Source organism: Hetaerina americana, unplaced genomic scaffold (assembly GCF_022747635.1).
Source record: "Hetaerina americana unplaced genomic scaffold, ioHetAmer1.1.p SCAF_6, whole genome shotgun sequence".
Taxonomy (NCBI): Eukaryota; Metazoa; Arthropoda; class Insecta; order Odonata; family Calopterygidae; genus Hetaerina; species Hetaerina americana.
Window position 1 is genome coordinate 24,126,201 of NW_027287205.1, and position 17,540 is coordinate 24,143,740.

Genomic DNA, 17,540 nt, shown 5'->3' on the forward strand with positions numbered 1-17,540 from the left:
ACGCCTTTTCCAAACCTACATGTGAATCCCCTAGCATCACTGTCAATTTAATTTTTGATATTTTTATAACATGCGGCTGCGATTCAAGGATATTGTTTTTTACATTCCAAAAATATTTAAAACATGTCTTGTCACAATAATAGTCGTTACATATACTTTACATTTTCTTGTAGAGTTTAAGACAATAAATTAAAATAAGGGCGAAAGGGGCAAAGGTATCTTTGACTAAATTTTGTATGAACTTATTAATCCACATAACTTTATCCAGCAATCGAATTGCCGCCAATGAGTTGTATTATCATATTATTTTTTATACCCTAATTATTCTGCACTTTGCGCAAACAATTAGATAAGCGTATTTTCGTTTTACATCACTTGAGCAATATGTATTTATGTAACATATAATCAATAAACAATCGATTTTAGAGAGTTTTATTGGCAACAAGAAACTATTAAATATTTCATTTTTTATTCATAGCTACTATCCCAACTAAAATGTGTTTGTGGGACTTCGAACCATTCCATCCAGGGTTATTATTAAATTTTTTCTTTATCTTTGCATGACTTTCCTTTGAGTCTGAAGATTGAGAAACATCAATTAATGAATGTTTATAATAGATGAATTTTGACTTCTGCATCTAAATTTTTGTAGAAGTTAACAACAGACGAGGTAATTATTGTGGAGCCATAGAAATGTGTCCTAAAAATTTCTGAAAAATGTGTTTTGCTTCAGCTTCTGCACCTTTTATCAATATAGTTCATTGAAAGCATGTTTATATTTTAATATGTATATTTACAGCATTAATGAGAATTTTACAACAAATTTTTCTCTATTCTCTTCAAATATACGCGAATTCTATTTTTTAAGTCACAAGAAGAGTGAGTGGAAATTAACTGCGATAAATGATAAGAAATAATGGGAAGGCAGTCAAGCTTAACAGTAATAAAGACCTGAGTCAGGCACAAGCACATGAGTAAGTGCACATTGAAATTACAAGCAGCAACCGGCTATAATTTGAACAGAGATTAAGGCCATCGATTGTTTTATACATATATGATGCGCTCCAAAAGTAAGGCTTTTTAAAAGTCATATATTGTGCCGATTTTCACAGGCACTTAAAATTCTTCAAATTACTGTCTTTGGGCCTCTACATAGGCATTTTTTCAGCGAATCTGCTCTTACCGGTACGCGCCCTGGAAGGCGTCTTTCGGGGACCACTCGCAAGGTCTTCCTCAGGGTTGATTGGATCTTTCTATGGATGAAAAACGCGTTCCTTTCAGGGCTATCATAATCCGTGGGAACATAAAGAGGTCTGCTGGGTCGACCTCAGGACTATAGGGGGTGTGGGGTACTGTTGGTACCTGGTGTTTGGCCAGGAACTTGAGGACTCGTAACGCGTTGTGGCAAGGCGCGTTGTCGTGATGGAGTTTCCAGATAGCGGAGATGTCTTTTGTCGTCCTAATGGCCCCATTTTGGAATCATTCCAGCACATCCACGTGGGAGGCAGCGTTAACTGTCCGTCCTTGAGGAGCAAACTCCTTAAGGAACGCTCCTCTACTGCCGAAAAAGGCAATAAGCATTGTTTTCACTTTTAATTCGCTCATTTTTGCCTTTTGGGGGACTGGTCGGCGTGCCACTCAGAGCTTTGGTGTTTTGTTTCTGGGACGTATTCAAAAACCCAGATTTTATCACCATTGATGAAGTTGTCCAAATAATCAGGTCAATTGAAATACGTATCAAAAGTTTACTTGAATATTCCGCTCGCTAGGTCTTCTGTGAAACGGTTGGCGCCCAGAGGTTCACAATAACTGACGTCCTGCGGCTTTCACAGCTTGAAGAGCACTAGCATTTGTTTTCTGGCAAAGCTTAGCTTTTCCTTCATCTACGCCATGTAGTTTGATCCAATTTCGACCAATAGAAGTTGCGCGGGAAATTCAATTGCATTAATTTTGGAATGCTCCATGTAGCGGGCATAGAGTGAAATTTAATGCGATGAACAATCACCCAAGGAAATATTTACAGGAAGTGAGATGGATGAAAGCCGTGAAAGAAAGTGGAATTGTATACTAATTCCTGTTGTACAGGTATTTTACGCGAAGGAGAGACTAAAACGGCATCTATGCTGCTTTTAATTGCCAGTTGTTCATCATCCAGCCTAGATTTACCAAATAATATACTTGTTCACACTACCTTTGCCCACGCTATGAGACAATTATCATCCTTCCCATTTTCGTTTTCAAACACCATTGCTTTCGTTTTTAACTCCCAATATCTTTGCTACATCAATGAGGATAAACATCCCTTCAGTGATTTTGTCTTCAAGTCAACTCTACTCATTCTTCGGTTTAATGGGTATATTTACATCTCTAATAATTGAATCTTCCTTATAAAGTTATTCATTTCTTATACAACTACCCATTACAATACTGCATCAACATAAGGAAGATACCCTGTTTCACTTGATACTTTATTTTAACCATTGACTAGATGCTCTTTTAAAAGTTTTCCCTTCTTCACTATTTTCATTGCTCATTTCCTCCACGTTTTTCCAAAATATTCGGTAGACTTGCTTTATTTTTCAGGTGATTATTGAGCATAATTTACCCAACAGGCAAATGCAATATACCCACTTTCCTTCGAAATTTGTTTAACTGCTTGACTTAACGCTAGATGTTGAATTGCACACTTTTTTCCAGACAAAACTGCATTACGCGTAACAGCTTTTGTTGCATATTACTTCCATTCTCTTTCAATCATTGTATTACCAAGCATATTCCCCGGCATTCTCAGAAGACTTGTGCTCCATTACTCTTATATTAAATAGCTTTTTATTTTCTTTTTGCATAGTGCAATACTTGATGCTAACGCTCGTTTTATCATACTAAAGCTTAAAAGCATAATTCACTCAATTAGCTCAAGAAAGTAATATCAAATGGCCCAATCATTTTTTAGATAGAATACCGAGCACTCTCGGAGAATTTACACATTTCCAATATTCGCTCATTAAATACCATATTTTTTCATAAATAAAAATTCTGAGTTCCGTTGTAGTATCAATTACAATTTTATATTTTTTTAATTCCTCAGGCCCATTATAAGAATTATAAAATACTCCCTCTGCCCGATTATAGCGACACATTCATTCTTTGCGATGCATTTTTTTATTATTTATTGCATTTATTAATGTTTTTTCTCTTTGATTGTTTATTTTTTACTCATTTCCAAAGGAGCTTTTTATTTCCCTCTAAAATTCTTTCCTTTCTTCCGTGAGAATTTCCCATCCATTCTTTATCTCTTTGTACCCTTCAAAGAGTATCTTTGGAGAATTCTCATCTTTTACGGCTGTTATCCTTTGATATTCCTCTATCTTGGAAGTCAGAATGTTTTCCTTTTTTTTCGCCAAACATCACGTTTTATTCTATCGAACGCATCATTTCAACATACACTTAGAGCGCACACAGAATTCATAACTTTTAAACTCATCCAACGATCATTCCCACTTTGTATTCAATGTATTTTCCCCATTATATCCGAATCGAGTTGAGCTGAAATTCAAGCAAGCATTCTCGTGTTTTTGAAGTGCAGCTTTTTGGCATTTATTCTCAATTGGCTTTGCCCTTAAATCTTCTTTGGAGCACAATTTCTCACTAGATCTATATAAGAAAGGCGTAAGGAGATACGTTCCTAATCGTCATGGGTTATATATTGAAAAGGCAAGAAAGGAAGAAATGAAAGGAAAACAGGCGATTTAGCAGTTCACATTCTGCGATTTGTTGATGCCTAACAGTAGAAAGAACTTTCTGACGAATCGTCTTTGGAAAAGAGCAAACCGCCAATAAAGAAAGAATGGCAAGGAGAGAATAAAAGCCGAACAATGAAAATATTTACAAAGAAAAATATGGTACGTTTAATATATAGTTATGCCTTTTTAAGACTAAAACTCTAACGAAAAAGCGGGAGTTAAAATGTTTTTAGGCTTTAAGTTGTGGTAGCGATATACATTAGTAAGAACATTTAGTATGAGATAAGGTATTTTTCAGTTATAGCTGCTAACCCAACAGAGAAAATACATAATATGATTAGGAAACCGTTTAATCTCAATGATTTTGCGAGTGATAATGGTAAAAATTTAATTGTTGAAAATAAACTGATAAACAGTGAGAATTTGAGGCCATAGAATATTTTTTTTATTTTTAAAATTTACTTAGTGATATTAATAATTCAAATTAAATGGAAAAGCTAATTGAAAAAAAAATGAATACCTCGAAAGTCATTCAAAGAGATACGCGTTTGGTGAGAGAGAGAGAATATATCTTAGATTGTAATTCACAAATACTGAAAGGCAGTAGTATTTTCAAGAGAGTGATAGAAGAAAACCGCTGGGTGAGCGGGGTTGAAGAGGAAATTGAGTTAGCTTTCAGGACATTGTGCAGACTGGCATAAAATATGAAGAACTTAAGAATTGATGAATGGCAAAGAAAGAGAAATTTTTTATGATACGTGTAATTTAAAGTTAATTGTCGTTAAAGATTGTTCAAAACCTACTTTTAGATGCGTAGAATACCTTAAATGAGTAAAGACACATTTGAACGATGGCTACTGCTATAGAGTGAAAGGGGATTTGCAAAGCAGGTGGAAGGAGAAGAAAGAAATGCAAAGCATAAAACTTGATAAAACTGGCTGGGAAGAAGCAAACTATTTAAATATTATCAGAATGATGACCCACGAATTTTATACCTTTCAAAATCTTCGTTCATAATATTGCATAAATTTCATCATAAATGGTTTGTTCAAAAAGTGTCGGGAATGGTTTCGGAACAATGGACTATTTTAGACTTTGCTATAATACCTCATTATTCTTCAAAGTAAGACCCATAAGCGTTTTCGCACTTTAGGCAGGGCCCTTTCCACGATTCGAAGGCTCCTTGCCAGGCATATTCCGGAATGTCCTTCAGTGAGGGTCCCTTGGAGAGGGAAGAGGGCACTTAGGGTCCCATGGTGGTGTTCTTTGAGGGAGAATATCACTTTTGGGAATAGGAAATGGCCTGCCAGCTGTTGCCATGTCGAAACTGTCCAAAATGTCGGTATCTTCTTTAACGCGTTGCAAAAGGTCTTCGCAGGTAGACACTCGACTCTCTGCTTTTGGTTGTCCGTTGAGTCCTTGGGACGAGTTCAGCGTAAATCTTTCGCATCGGCTAATTTTATTTGATAATGGTATACACTGTCATATTATCAATGCCAATACTATCTGTGAGCATGCGCACACTTAAACGACGGTCTGAATTCATCACACCGCGTACAGGTTGCACGTAATCGTCTGCTATTGACGTCAACGGCAATCCAGCGCAGGGCTCGTCCATCGGCCATCCTTGAAGAGCTTGTCCCACTTAAAAACTGCTGCTTTCGACATGCTATAATCCTTTATCACTCGGCGAATCATGAGCAACGTCTTTTCTACCCGATTTCCGCAGTCCAATTCGAAATTTTTTGGGGTACCCCTGTTAAATCGTTTGCTGCATTGTGCACTTTTACCAAGGCACTCGACAGAGATGAAAAAAATCTCAGATGAAGAAACGCTCGCAGGCGATTTGCGCATGTTTAAGTTCAGATCAACCCACCACCGAGTCTGCACTATGAAGTACAATGAAGTAGAAAAAAAAGTGTTTCCGATATTTTTTGTAGATATCTTGTATGCAACGGGTGATGGGCTAGAGCTTCGTGGAAAAAGTGCTCATCTCTCCATTCGTGTAAAAGGATATTAAATTTCATTGAATGGCTTGCCTGACTCTGTACACCCTCCAAAAATTATAAAAAAAGCAGATCTTGCTTTTCTACATCGTTTTTTCAAGTACCACTTAGGTGCAAAACCATTCCATACAAAACGATTTGAAAGTTATTGTATCAATAAAACATTTAGGTCACCTATTTTTAGGGTTTACATTTTTATTGTTGGAAACGTTGATTAATCTATAAGGAATATTCATGAACTGAGGGCCGTTTGCTTATATTTAAACATTGGCGCTTCAGAACACAGTTTAACTCCTGCAGCGCCATCTATTTTTTCATTGAGAAGCTATAACAGCATTTTTTTCATTTCAGAAGTCCTTTCTTTGTCCGTGCATTCAAACAAATATGTCCGCGACAATCGTTCACCTCGCCAGCTGTGAAGTGTGTTTTGTCATACGATTCTTGTTTGCAAAATAATTACCGGCAGCTAAATTTTCATCGGGAGTTATGCCGAGTTATAGACCTAGAGTTATGAGTTACGGAAAGGTTAGACAATGGTGCCGTGATTTAAAAAATGGACGAACAAATGTCCTTGACGAAGAGCGAAGTGGCAGGCCTAGTATTCTGACCGATGAAATAGTTTCGCAAGTGAAACAAAAACTGCGAAGTGATCGTCGATTGACGATTAATGGCCTGGCTGAACAATTTCCTCAACTTGGACGCACTACTGTCTACAATATTGCCACGGAAACCCCCGGATTCCCCAAAGTGTGTGCAAGGTGGGTACCGAAACACTGCTGCCAAAACCAATAAGAAAAATCAAGAGGTTTACTGGGAACTCATTGACCACCCGCCGTAGAGTGCTCACCTTGCACCTAGCGACTACTTCCTCTTCTTGCACTTGAAACAATGGATCGGTAGACAACGCTTGGAAACCGAAGAGGAATTCAAGAACGACGTTGTCAATTGGTGTAACTCTCAGGCGGTGAGCTTTTATGTAGAGGGGTTAAAGAAGCTGGTGCAGCGGCTCGAAAAATTCTTAGAAGTGAACGGCGATTACGTAGAGAAGTAAAGTAGGTTTGTAGCTAACTAAAAGTGCCAATAAAATGTGTCTCATGTGAGTATATTTTTTCGTGTGGCCAAACAGCCCTTACTTTTTGAACATGCCTCGAATTGTATTTTCTTATTTTTAGATCCAAACCTTTCGAAATGTTAGTTTATAAATTTTGGACGGTTGATTGAGACAGTATATTGGATTGATTATCATGACATAAATGACAAATGTCAAGTCATATACATTCGGTAATTTATGTTAACCATCTAAATGAAAACAAAGTGGTTCTCATAATTTAACCATCATGTGCTGATTATAGAAGATTTTAATATTAGGTTTGCAAAAATAATGTTAGAATATTATCAGATGTGCCAATAAAATGTATTATGCCTCTTTATTTCTCGAACAGTTGATGGAAATGCCTGAAGTTGATTATTTGCGACATCATCTCATATTTCGTCTCAAAAAGAAATTCTTTTATTTATTGAAACATTAATAATAGATTTTAATAATCCCTGGAATTCAAATTCATATTTATCAAGTTAACCTTTTCCTTCAATACTAAGACTACGTTTGTTATTAATTTGCATACATTTCCTATTGGACTAAAAGGTTTAGGTGTAATGTAAATGAAAGCAGTAAACATTTAAATAAAAAGGTATTGTATATTATTTCGCTAGGGAACACTTAACGATTCATGCAACAAGAATATTCATGAATACACGTCATTGTTAATAGAGAGTGATAAAGAACTTATCTCTTTTTCTCAGATACGAATTTAGGTTGAGAAAATTGCAAATCAAGAAAAATTGAGCTTCATTATAATCAAATTCAATGGATGTTTCCATTTAACAAAATTTTATTCTCCTCAAACACCTTTAGCGATTAGGAATAATAAATCACCCGTGGAAACATTCCCTTCCCTTTCCAAGGCACGGCCCATCTGCACACCTTTCCTGGTGTATCATCCACGTTCCTTCACTCCAGCGTCTAAAATTCACCCGTCTACCTCGACGTTCCATTTCCATCTACCCCCAACTGCTTGGAAGTCATCTTTTACGGTTTCCAAGAATTCTCTCTAAAGAGGCCATTGAGTCCTATTTGCGCATTTCACCGACTCCTCCGTTACCTTTTTCCCTTTCAAGTTCTCATTCTCCTTTCACTGGCGTCGTATTCCAGAAAGACCTTTCCGCGGGAACAGTTATGTATACATATATATTTTTTCCTTTTTTATTTGGATGGAATGGCGCGGAATGCTTTGGAATGGGAGGCATTGGTAGGTGACGGATTTCTTTAGACGTGAGAAGGGGTAAGAGGAGACTGTGGTAAGGAAGTAGGGAAAGCTGAGTTCGAGGGAAAGGAGATGGGAAGAGAATAGAAAATCGGATACCGCGATTTTGCAAAAAATTGCGTTGCAGACGCAAAGAAAACTATACAAATGAAAAGCGGAAAAGTGAACTTGATGAAAAAAAATATTTTCCTAGACGCCGTTTATACGATCTTGGTATATATAAGAAGTAAAATGTATTCCAGTTTTAAACAAGAAAGTTACTTAGTTTTGGTAATATTGTATTCCTGTGTGTGTACATATGATATGTGTGTGTATGTGTGTACGAGGTTTGTTCAAAAAGTATCACGACTTTTGTGTATTTTCAAAAATTATTTATTTATTCATGAATATCTATTTGGTCTCCTTCAAAGTAACGTCCATAAGTTATTATACACTTGTGCAAACGTTTTTTCCAATTTTCGAAGCACTTAAAAAAATAATTTTTTGTGATCATGTTCAGCTCCTCCTTGATTGCCGTCTTTATCTTGTCAATCGTAGCGCAGCGTCGTCCATTCATGTGTTCTACTCTGACGGAAATTCGACAATTTGCCAATAATATTTTCTTCACTTCAACAATGTTTTTGTCTGCTGTTGACGTGCTCGGGCGTCCGTTTACATCTTCTCGGCCATCTGAGAACATTTTATACCACCGACTAACGTTGCTTCGGTCCAAGGTAGCTTCACCATATGCTACAGTCGGCATTCGGAAAGCGCCCTTAATTTCGTTTTTCACACAGAATTTGATGCAGATTCTTTGATTCATTTTTTTGGAACAGGATTAGATCCAGACATCGACGTAGTCCAGCGTTACAAGATAGTTACCTTTGTAGATACTTTTAATTCTTGTGAACAAAAGTCACGAGAGACTACATTTTCTAAATATTTTGGGTCCTTTTCACTGCGGTCCTAGAGATCACACGAGATTAATATAAAAGCACACTGATTTTTTGAGAGCCTCGTAAGGACCACATCGGAACACAACTTTATCTTTGCTCATTCTTTAGTTAAAATGCAATGTACAGAGGTTTTAGGAAATTTTACTCTTTTTCTGACAATTTAACACCCAGGCGTCGATCGGAATTGAGTATATCTCATAGTTATTGCACATTTTTGTCACACTGTGTCGTTGACGGAGGTTCAGGGCGATCCTCTTCGTAAACCTACTCTCTTATCTTCCAGAGATATCTTATACCAGCGGAAAAACATTCTGTACGACATTATTTCATCACCGTAGGGATTCTTAACAGTGATCTTCGTTTTAGAACCTGATTTTCTGAAATAAACACAAAACTCTTTCGCGTATCGTTGCTCCATGTAACGCTGCATCGTGAATTCGTGACGAAATCCTTGAACAGGGGTTCATTCTATCAATGATCTGCGTACTAAAACGACCTGCAAGCAAATGACGCCGGTCCCAGGTATTTTCCAAGACCCCTAACCATCCTTCTCTGCTACAAATCACTCCACCCCAGCCGTCCGTATCGGCTGGAAAAAATGATTTTACTTATTTTTATGGTAGACCCTGTTATGCCATTTACAGGGTTCGTCCGGAAAATAAGTGTACTGAGCTCAGGAAAAAATATTTATTACACTTTTTCATATCTTAAGTTAATATTCCTCAAAATAGGACCCTTGTGAGTCGATACACTTGTTCCAGCGGCGTTCCCATTCCTGGAACGCTCCCGCGAAGGCATCATCGGGAACCTCTCGAAGACTCGTCGTCAACCTCTTCTCTGCCCTCCACGAACATCTTGTGCCACCAAAAGATCATATTTCTGGACATGGCTGACTCCCCGTAAGCCTGGTTAATCATACCAACAGTTTTGGTACACGATTTCCCAAGCTTTACCGCAAATTTGATGGAATAACGCTGCTCCAAAAACTTCGGCATCGCGTTCCGTGACATGGGTCGAAGCGTGGAGGTTCGCGTTAACAGAGCTCCTCAGTACACCATAGCTCAGAGCCGACTGCCTTTTTCAGCGTCGCTTGCCAACATACCCCCCTCCAATCGCAGCCCATCAGAGCGGTGCTGGGCGCTTGGAGCGGCGCGCCCAGCCCAGGAGTCAGTACACTTATTTTCCGGACGTACCCTGTAGACCTGTATTATGTGCGCTCTATTTTCCATGAACTCATCAAGTAGACGACTTTTATTTAATTTTTCACTTACTCATGGGCTTTTAAATGCACTTATTTTTGAAATTATGACATAAATTTAAAAATTGCTCGTAAACGTGACCTAAAATTCATTTAAGATATTAATAAATGTATTATCCAAATATTAGAACCATTTTTAATATTTTATTTGTCCACGTGACAATGTATTGATATTTTGTATTTTTATTAGTAGAAGTTTAGCATGGAGTTTAGTTAGGATGAACCTACACACTGCTTTCATTACACTAAACGCTCTAAAACTCCTAAAGTTCCTGTGCCAGTAATTTATCTATGGCTTTGCATACTTTCTACGTCCGTGTATTCCCCTGTAAACGTCGTTTTCTAAGTATTCTTTTCTCTATTACCGTATTAAGCATCCAATGCCTCTCAGTTTTTATTAGTGTCTCCACTACTCTGCCATCAGCTTAACTTATTTTATGTCCGACAGCAACGTGTGATGCAAAAAAAGCATTATAACTCATCATTGATCCTGTCAATTATATTGACTAATAACATTATAAAGTGAAAATTTGACGATTTATTTCTTTAAAAACGATCTTTGTTTCGATATTTCAGCGTCATAACTTCATTTTCAACATTTTTGCAACAGATTCCTATTCTATTTGGAAAAAGGAGGCGTCCGGAGATAGTTTGCACATCTTCAACTTTATCCATCAACGAGTTTAGATTACAAACCGTTCGATCACATTTGAATTTATCTATGTCCACAGCTCATGCAGGAGTATCGTACCAGAAGTCTTAGTCGCAAAATAAAAGTAAAATATCAGTCCTTTTCTATCTAAGCAAAATATAGGAGGGGTAAAACATATGAGAACCAGTTGAATAAGGTGTAATAATGGAATATTATATGTACGTGAGAGGAATATTTACATTTTGGAAGGGTTAAATCGAAGCGAGAGCTAGAACGTAAAATGTTTATTTGACTTGAACGAAAGCGACTCTTTTTCCTTAATATCATCCATCGAGCACGCGCATCCCAGTCATAGAACGGCAAAATCGCTTAAACTCGAACGTAGGGGAGACTGTGAGGGAAGAATTGGGGAGTAAGGAAGGAATGGTGCATATTTAATGTTCCCAATTCCATTTTGAACGACCAACTACCCTTGGCAAAGGGTCTTAACCCCTAGGGAAAGGAGGTAGTCTTCCCGTATAGATTCTTCGGTTTGAAACAATGCATCGTTCTTCCTTTAACACTTCGATCACGGAATACCTTAGTCAACAATGTATCCGCGGGAATTGCGATATCTTCTGGTTTAGCCATTCCTTTCGGAAAGTGTAAAAGAAGGTAGGGTATACTTGCCACAGGGATTTTTGTCTTTATTATGGATGACTCCTTCGTCGCGGAATGTGTCCGATCTTGTTGAAAGAAATGAAATGATATTGGTTTCCCTCAACCACAGTCCTTGAACGTCGTACATAAATGACACCATATTGATTTTGGCCGTTTTATGACAGTCCGATATTTGTGTTCCATCTTCTTTAATCAGAGTGGAAGCTCATAAAACCACTGCGCACTTTTCCCGCAAAATCTCATTTTTTCGTAATTTACGGTAAATACTTGTCATAATAAACGTAGCCTTGAGACCGTGTTGCAAGCTGGTCATATGTTTGCTCCAGTTATCTTCGACGAAATCTATCCTAATGAGCAAAATTTCCTGCAAGTAGTTAAAAATAGAACCTTTCGACCTCCTCTAAAATTTTATAGTGGATCCCGGCCACTGTAACTAGTGGCAACTAAAAAGTTTGGGACATTTAAATAAATGAGGGTTTTTCTGCAATTCAGTGAAAGTACATGATATTTTCACAGGGATATCACTGACCCCCACACCCTTGTCGCACTGCGTCACGGTGGTACCATTACTCTATGCCAAATGCAATCTTGGCTGTCATTACTATTGGGAGTCGAAGAGCAATCCTGAAATTACTTAGCATTTTCTCATCGAATTTTAGTTTTTCCTTCCAAATAACTTCTTTATTAGTATTTTAGGATTGTTTAACTTTATTCTTATGAGGATAGCTGCTCATGTCCCAAAGTCAGGCTTGTAACCATTTATTAGAGTGAGTGAATTAATTAGAGAGGCATTGGAGAAATATTGGTGCTGATTACTTGAATGTGACAAAATAAACTATTTTTGGACCAAGTACATGAAACATAGATAACTACGTTAATGGTATTAATTGCACATTACAGCTGGATGTTATGGCACAGGATGTTATTTTATTGAAAGGAGAGAATGAATAAATATAATTTCGAAGCCCAAAGTATACATCTACGAGGAAAGTGAATGAATAATTGATTCCAATCTTCCTTCCGGCTTTAGAGCGAGTGAAAAACATGTTTTTATTCTCTGGAATAATATAACTGATTTTCAACTTAAGTGGTAAGCTGTTTACTGAAAATGATAATCTATAATTAATACATCGTACAAGTAAAAGAAATAATGCAAAACATCTGCCTTTCTCCTTAAAATCTTACCAGTTCTAAGTTAGAAGCATGTTAATATTTCCTATTATATCCCTTGTAATATGTATAAAATGCTTTAAGAAGGATTTCGCAGATTGTCGTTTACCTAAAACTATACCTCTCTACTTGAAAAACCTTTCTTTTCCTGGTTGTCTCCATGTTGAAAATCATTGGGCCTGGTCAGCAAAATGCAAGGAAGAATCGCCACCATTTCTAACGTGAATAAGGAAACAAAATTAATTGCATTTTCTCGAAACAATTAGTTCCTCATTCCCTATCACAAAAGGAGGAAATAAAAGTTCCATATTCCGTGAATACGCACTTAATTTCAATGCTTCTTCTTTATCATGCATCTGCAAGTAGTGTCATCTTCCATATTTACTAACTCCTTCTATCATGGTGTTTATCACTCTATTACTTAACAATATATTTATCTTCTAGGTTATTCTATCCCTCGCTTATTTAATATACACACATCTCCGTATCTTTGAGGGTCTCAATCTACTATCAGCCTCTTTACTCTTTGAGCATATATCTTCACTACATGACGTTTTTTCCATTAAATGACTTCCACCTTCCTGTGTCTAACGTGAAAATCATGGAATTACCCGGTCGATTACCACCTTTATCATACACTGGGTGGTGTAATAGTGCCCCAAACCAAATATATCTCTCATTTAGTTTTGCCTTCAAAGTGTCTAAAAATCTCTTTCCTTTCTTTGCATTGTTTTGCCTCTTCAACTAAAAATTATCCCTTTTTTCTTTCCTCAATCGTGGTTGACTGAGATAGATCCATCATCTGTAATATTGGCTTATTCCGAGATGAATTAGAAACGATTTAAAATAAAATTAACCTGGAAATAAATATCCCCCTATTTGGTGAGGAGTTCAAAAACACTTACATCTTTTCATATAATCTACCCGCAATAATAACCACGACTCGCAGAAACTCTCGGTGTGCAATCCCGTAAGAAGGGGTGTGGATTGAGGAGAAATCAGTGTGTTCGGTCAGGCAGGCGTTGTTTTTGGGAAGGTAGACGAAAGTGAATTGGGTGAAAGAGAGCGGAAGAAGCTTTGTGCTCAACCTCATTCTGCGTAGGGCTGAGGGGCGGGTTGGAGCGGGAGGGCAGCGAAACGTGCCCTATCGTCAAACAAACACTTCCAGTGACCGCCGCGGCAAACTGCTGGGGCTTTCTTGAGACCTCTTCGTCGCCGGTGCCATGGAAGGGTCGTTCGACATCTGGCAGGGCTCTGAAACGGGGCCTTGGGAATGGGCCACGGCTTACACGACGACTGGGATGTCTCGATGCATATTCAGCGCGTGACCTCCTGCTTGCAGGTCTCATCTCTCCACCCGTCGAATGTGGATCGGAGAGAGGGAGCTGCGTGGATTGGGCAGAGGGGTTTAGATGGAGGGAGGGATGTGTTCTCCGTGTTCGCCCGTCGGTCAGGGTCTCTTAGATGACCGAAACGTTCTCCCCTCACGAGGAACGTGTGGAGAGTTGCGGTCGGGGAGTCGAAGGGGAAGGATTTTCGTGCGACAATTCCCTGCGGTCAGGCGACTGTAACTTGTAACGCCCAACCTCGTGCAACTCCTCATTTTCACTTCACTATTGAAGTGAGAGAGGTTTGAATGGTCGCCGATAAGATGAAAGAATTTGTGGTTTTGCATTTCAGTCCATGAGTGTCGTGGCCAGTAGTAAAGTCCTACATCTCGACATTTTATGATTATGTACTTGAGGCTGTTTCAGCAGCGCGGTTAGGCCATGCAATAACCTGGATGATAATGATTTTGCACCCTAAATATCATGTTACATCGGCCAAGTTTCGCAAAAGTCACATCAAAGGAAAATTGTACGAGAAGGTGTAACTATTAGGACTGAATTTTTTCCCTATGATTTGCATGCAACTATATATCAGAGAAAAGCAGATCGTGAAAGCGATATAATTGGCAACAAATGAGCGTTGTGTGTACGTAAATTTAAAACGATGGACATAAAATAACACCCAAATACAAATAGAAGCCGCCATGTATATTTAAACCTCCCATAGAAGTCTGATTATCCACGTCTTCATAAAACAGACTGTGGTAGCTCTATTGCATAAAATACGCATAATAACGCTCGAGTTCATCTTGTAGTACATATTATGAGAGCTGCAAAGCCCGCGTGAAAGGACGCTCTAAAGTTCATCGGCACAATATTCCGCAAATCGGAAGGGCGTAGTGGCGGGCGGTATTAGGTCATTAGCCGTACATAAAAAAAATATTGGCTCATATTTTCATTATAATGAATACCAGCAAATGTACAAAAAAACAAGTACAAAAACGCAGATAAATGTCCATCCAAATATGTTTTGTGATAATTGGTGTTCTTGACTATGTCATTACATTTTATTACTTTGGCTAATAAATTGGTCGGGGTCGGGTCATGTTTGCGTATGCGTTTGCAAGGGAATAGTGAGTACTTGAATCCATCTATGATGGTCTCTCTCTCGTTCTATTTATACTCTGTTGGTCGAATCTACCAAAAAAATTTAGTACCATGATAATTGCCTCTATGTCACCCTGTGTCGAAGAAAGCTCGGAAGTCTAATGCCCTTCTTAAATTTTAAGCCTTGCCTGCTCTCTGCGAGAACAGAGAGATTCTCTACCTAATTATTCCCGCTCATTCATGACACAATTACCTCTCACCCGCCTACAATCTTCCAGTAGCCATTTTGAACAAGTTCAGCGGATTTTTCTGAACCTTATCCAATTACGGAATTAACGTTTTCTTCCAAAGATCCCAGACTCTTGTCGCATATTCTATTGTGACCTAATGGAAGCGTTTTTAAGCGGGTCAGCCATAATGAAGGTACCCTTCGGTCAGCTCCCGAAGTTAGTTGCATACGAGTCGAATGAGACATCATTCTGGAAAAAAACGTCGAAAGGCAACTTTTTCCGTGAGACACTACCTGAAGATTCGCCTGCTAATGTCTGCTTTGTAAACTTGAAATTCAGAAAACGCATTAGATAAAATAAATGTTAGGCATGTTTTCGCTTCATACCGATGAATTTATTATAACAGCAGCAAAGCGAACGAGTTAGGAAGAACCGAAAATGTGAAATACTGAAAAATAATATATTTAAATAAGAATTTAAAAGAGGAAAAAATTATCTTATCGGTATATTCGGGGAATGAAAATTGTAGGAAAGTATTCGGTTGAGAAATATCAGTAAGGAGAACTGCTAAGTATGAACCGGGATGAGTTACATGAAATAGGAACTACGAGGTTTGTTCAAAAAGTATCACGATTTTATTTTTTTTTCAAAAAGTATTCATTTATTCATGAATATCTATTTTGCCCCCTTCAAAGTTATCTGCATTAAATATTATACACCAGTAAATTGTTATCTTGCTCAGCTCCTCCTTTGATGCAGTCTTTATCTCGTCAATCGTAACGTAGTGTCGTCTTTTCATGGGCCTCTACAGTTTCAGGAAGAAGAATAAGTCACCGGGGGCCAAATCTGGGGAATACGGTGACTGCGGCATTATTAGTGTGTTGTTTTTGGCCAAAACTTTGCGCACAAAGAACGATGTGTGAGCAGGGGCGTTGTCATGATGCAAAAGCCATTTTTTGTTCTTCCACAAATCCGGGCGTTTGTGGCAGATTGCTTCGCGTAAATTGCGCATAACTTGCAGGTAATATTCCTTATTTACCGTTTTACCCTGTGGCAAGGACTCATGATGAACCACGCCCCTGCAATCGAAGTTAACTGTAAGCAAAACTTTCACATTCGACCGAACTTGGCAAGCAACTCGTATGCAAAGGAAGAAATGTGAATTTATTGAAAGTCTTATTGGCCACATAATATGGTGAGGAACAGGATAAATAATGCTAGCATCTATGATCATAGATGATGACTGACAATTACATGATTTACAAAATTATTTTAACTCAGTTTCTAAAACTTAGATAACATTCAGGTGCAATTGATGAAAATTCGTCTGAGTGAATAAAGTTTTGTAAAACCAACAAATTTACCAGTTTTATCCATGCTATTGTACTCGTATTTTCCGCTGGGCTCCATAGTGTTGGACTACAACTCTACCTTTTGCTTTTTTAAAGCCAATGTAGTTTCACGGCATATTCAGGAATCCTATGCCACACAGAATGACTTAACATATTTTGAATTGAAAATACTAACTTTCGTGTCACAAATTCTCGTAATGCGACGGCTGCTCAGCAAGTAACCTCCGTTTTCGTGCAGCGTTAAAAGTAGTGGAGGGAGCGGAATGGTCACTGCATTGAAGCACACAGTAGATTAGTACGACTCGATCTGCATAGTTGGAAGGTCGTGCAAATTATCATTTGTAAACGATATCTAGTAAAAAGGAATAATTAAAATTAAATTCCCGCTAAATATGAAGTCCGTTAAGTGGTAATATTTTTACTGATAAAAAGCTTCAAAGCCACTGACATTCATCGGAAACTTTGTTGTCTGTATGCACCGAATATGAAGAGTGTCAGAGATGTGCGTCAGTATTGTCGTTCGTTTAAGAGTGAACATAAATGTCAATGATGATGAGAGAAGTGGCCGCCCGTCTGTGAGTTACAATGAACTCCTCCTAAAAGTTGATGAAAGAGTTAGTGAAAACCGGCGTTTCACGATATCTAAAATGTTTAGAAAGTTTTCTTCACAAATCTGCGGCTCTCATACATGGAAACTTGAATGAAAAGTCAAACTACTTCATGTTTTGCGCTCGTGTCAACGAGGAATTTTATGCCGTCATCGGTTGGCTGCGAT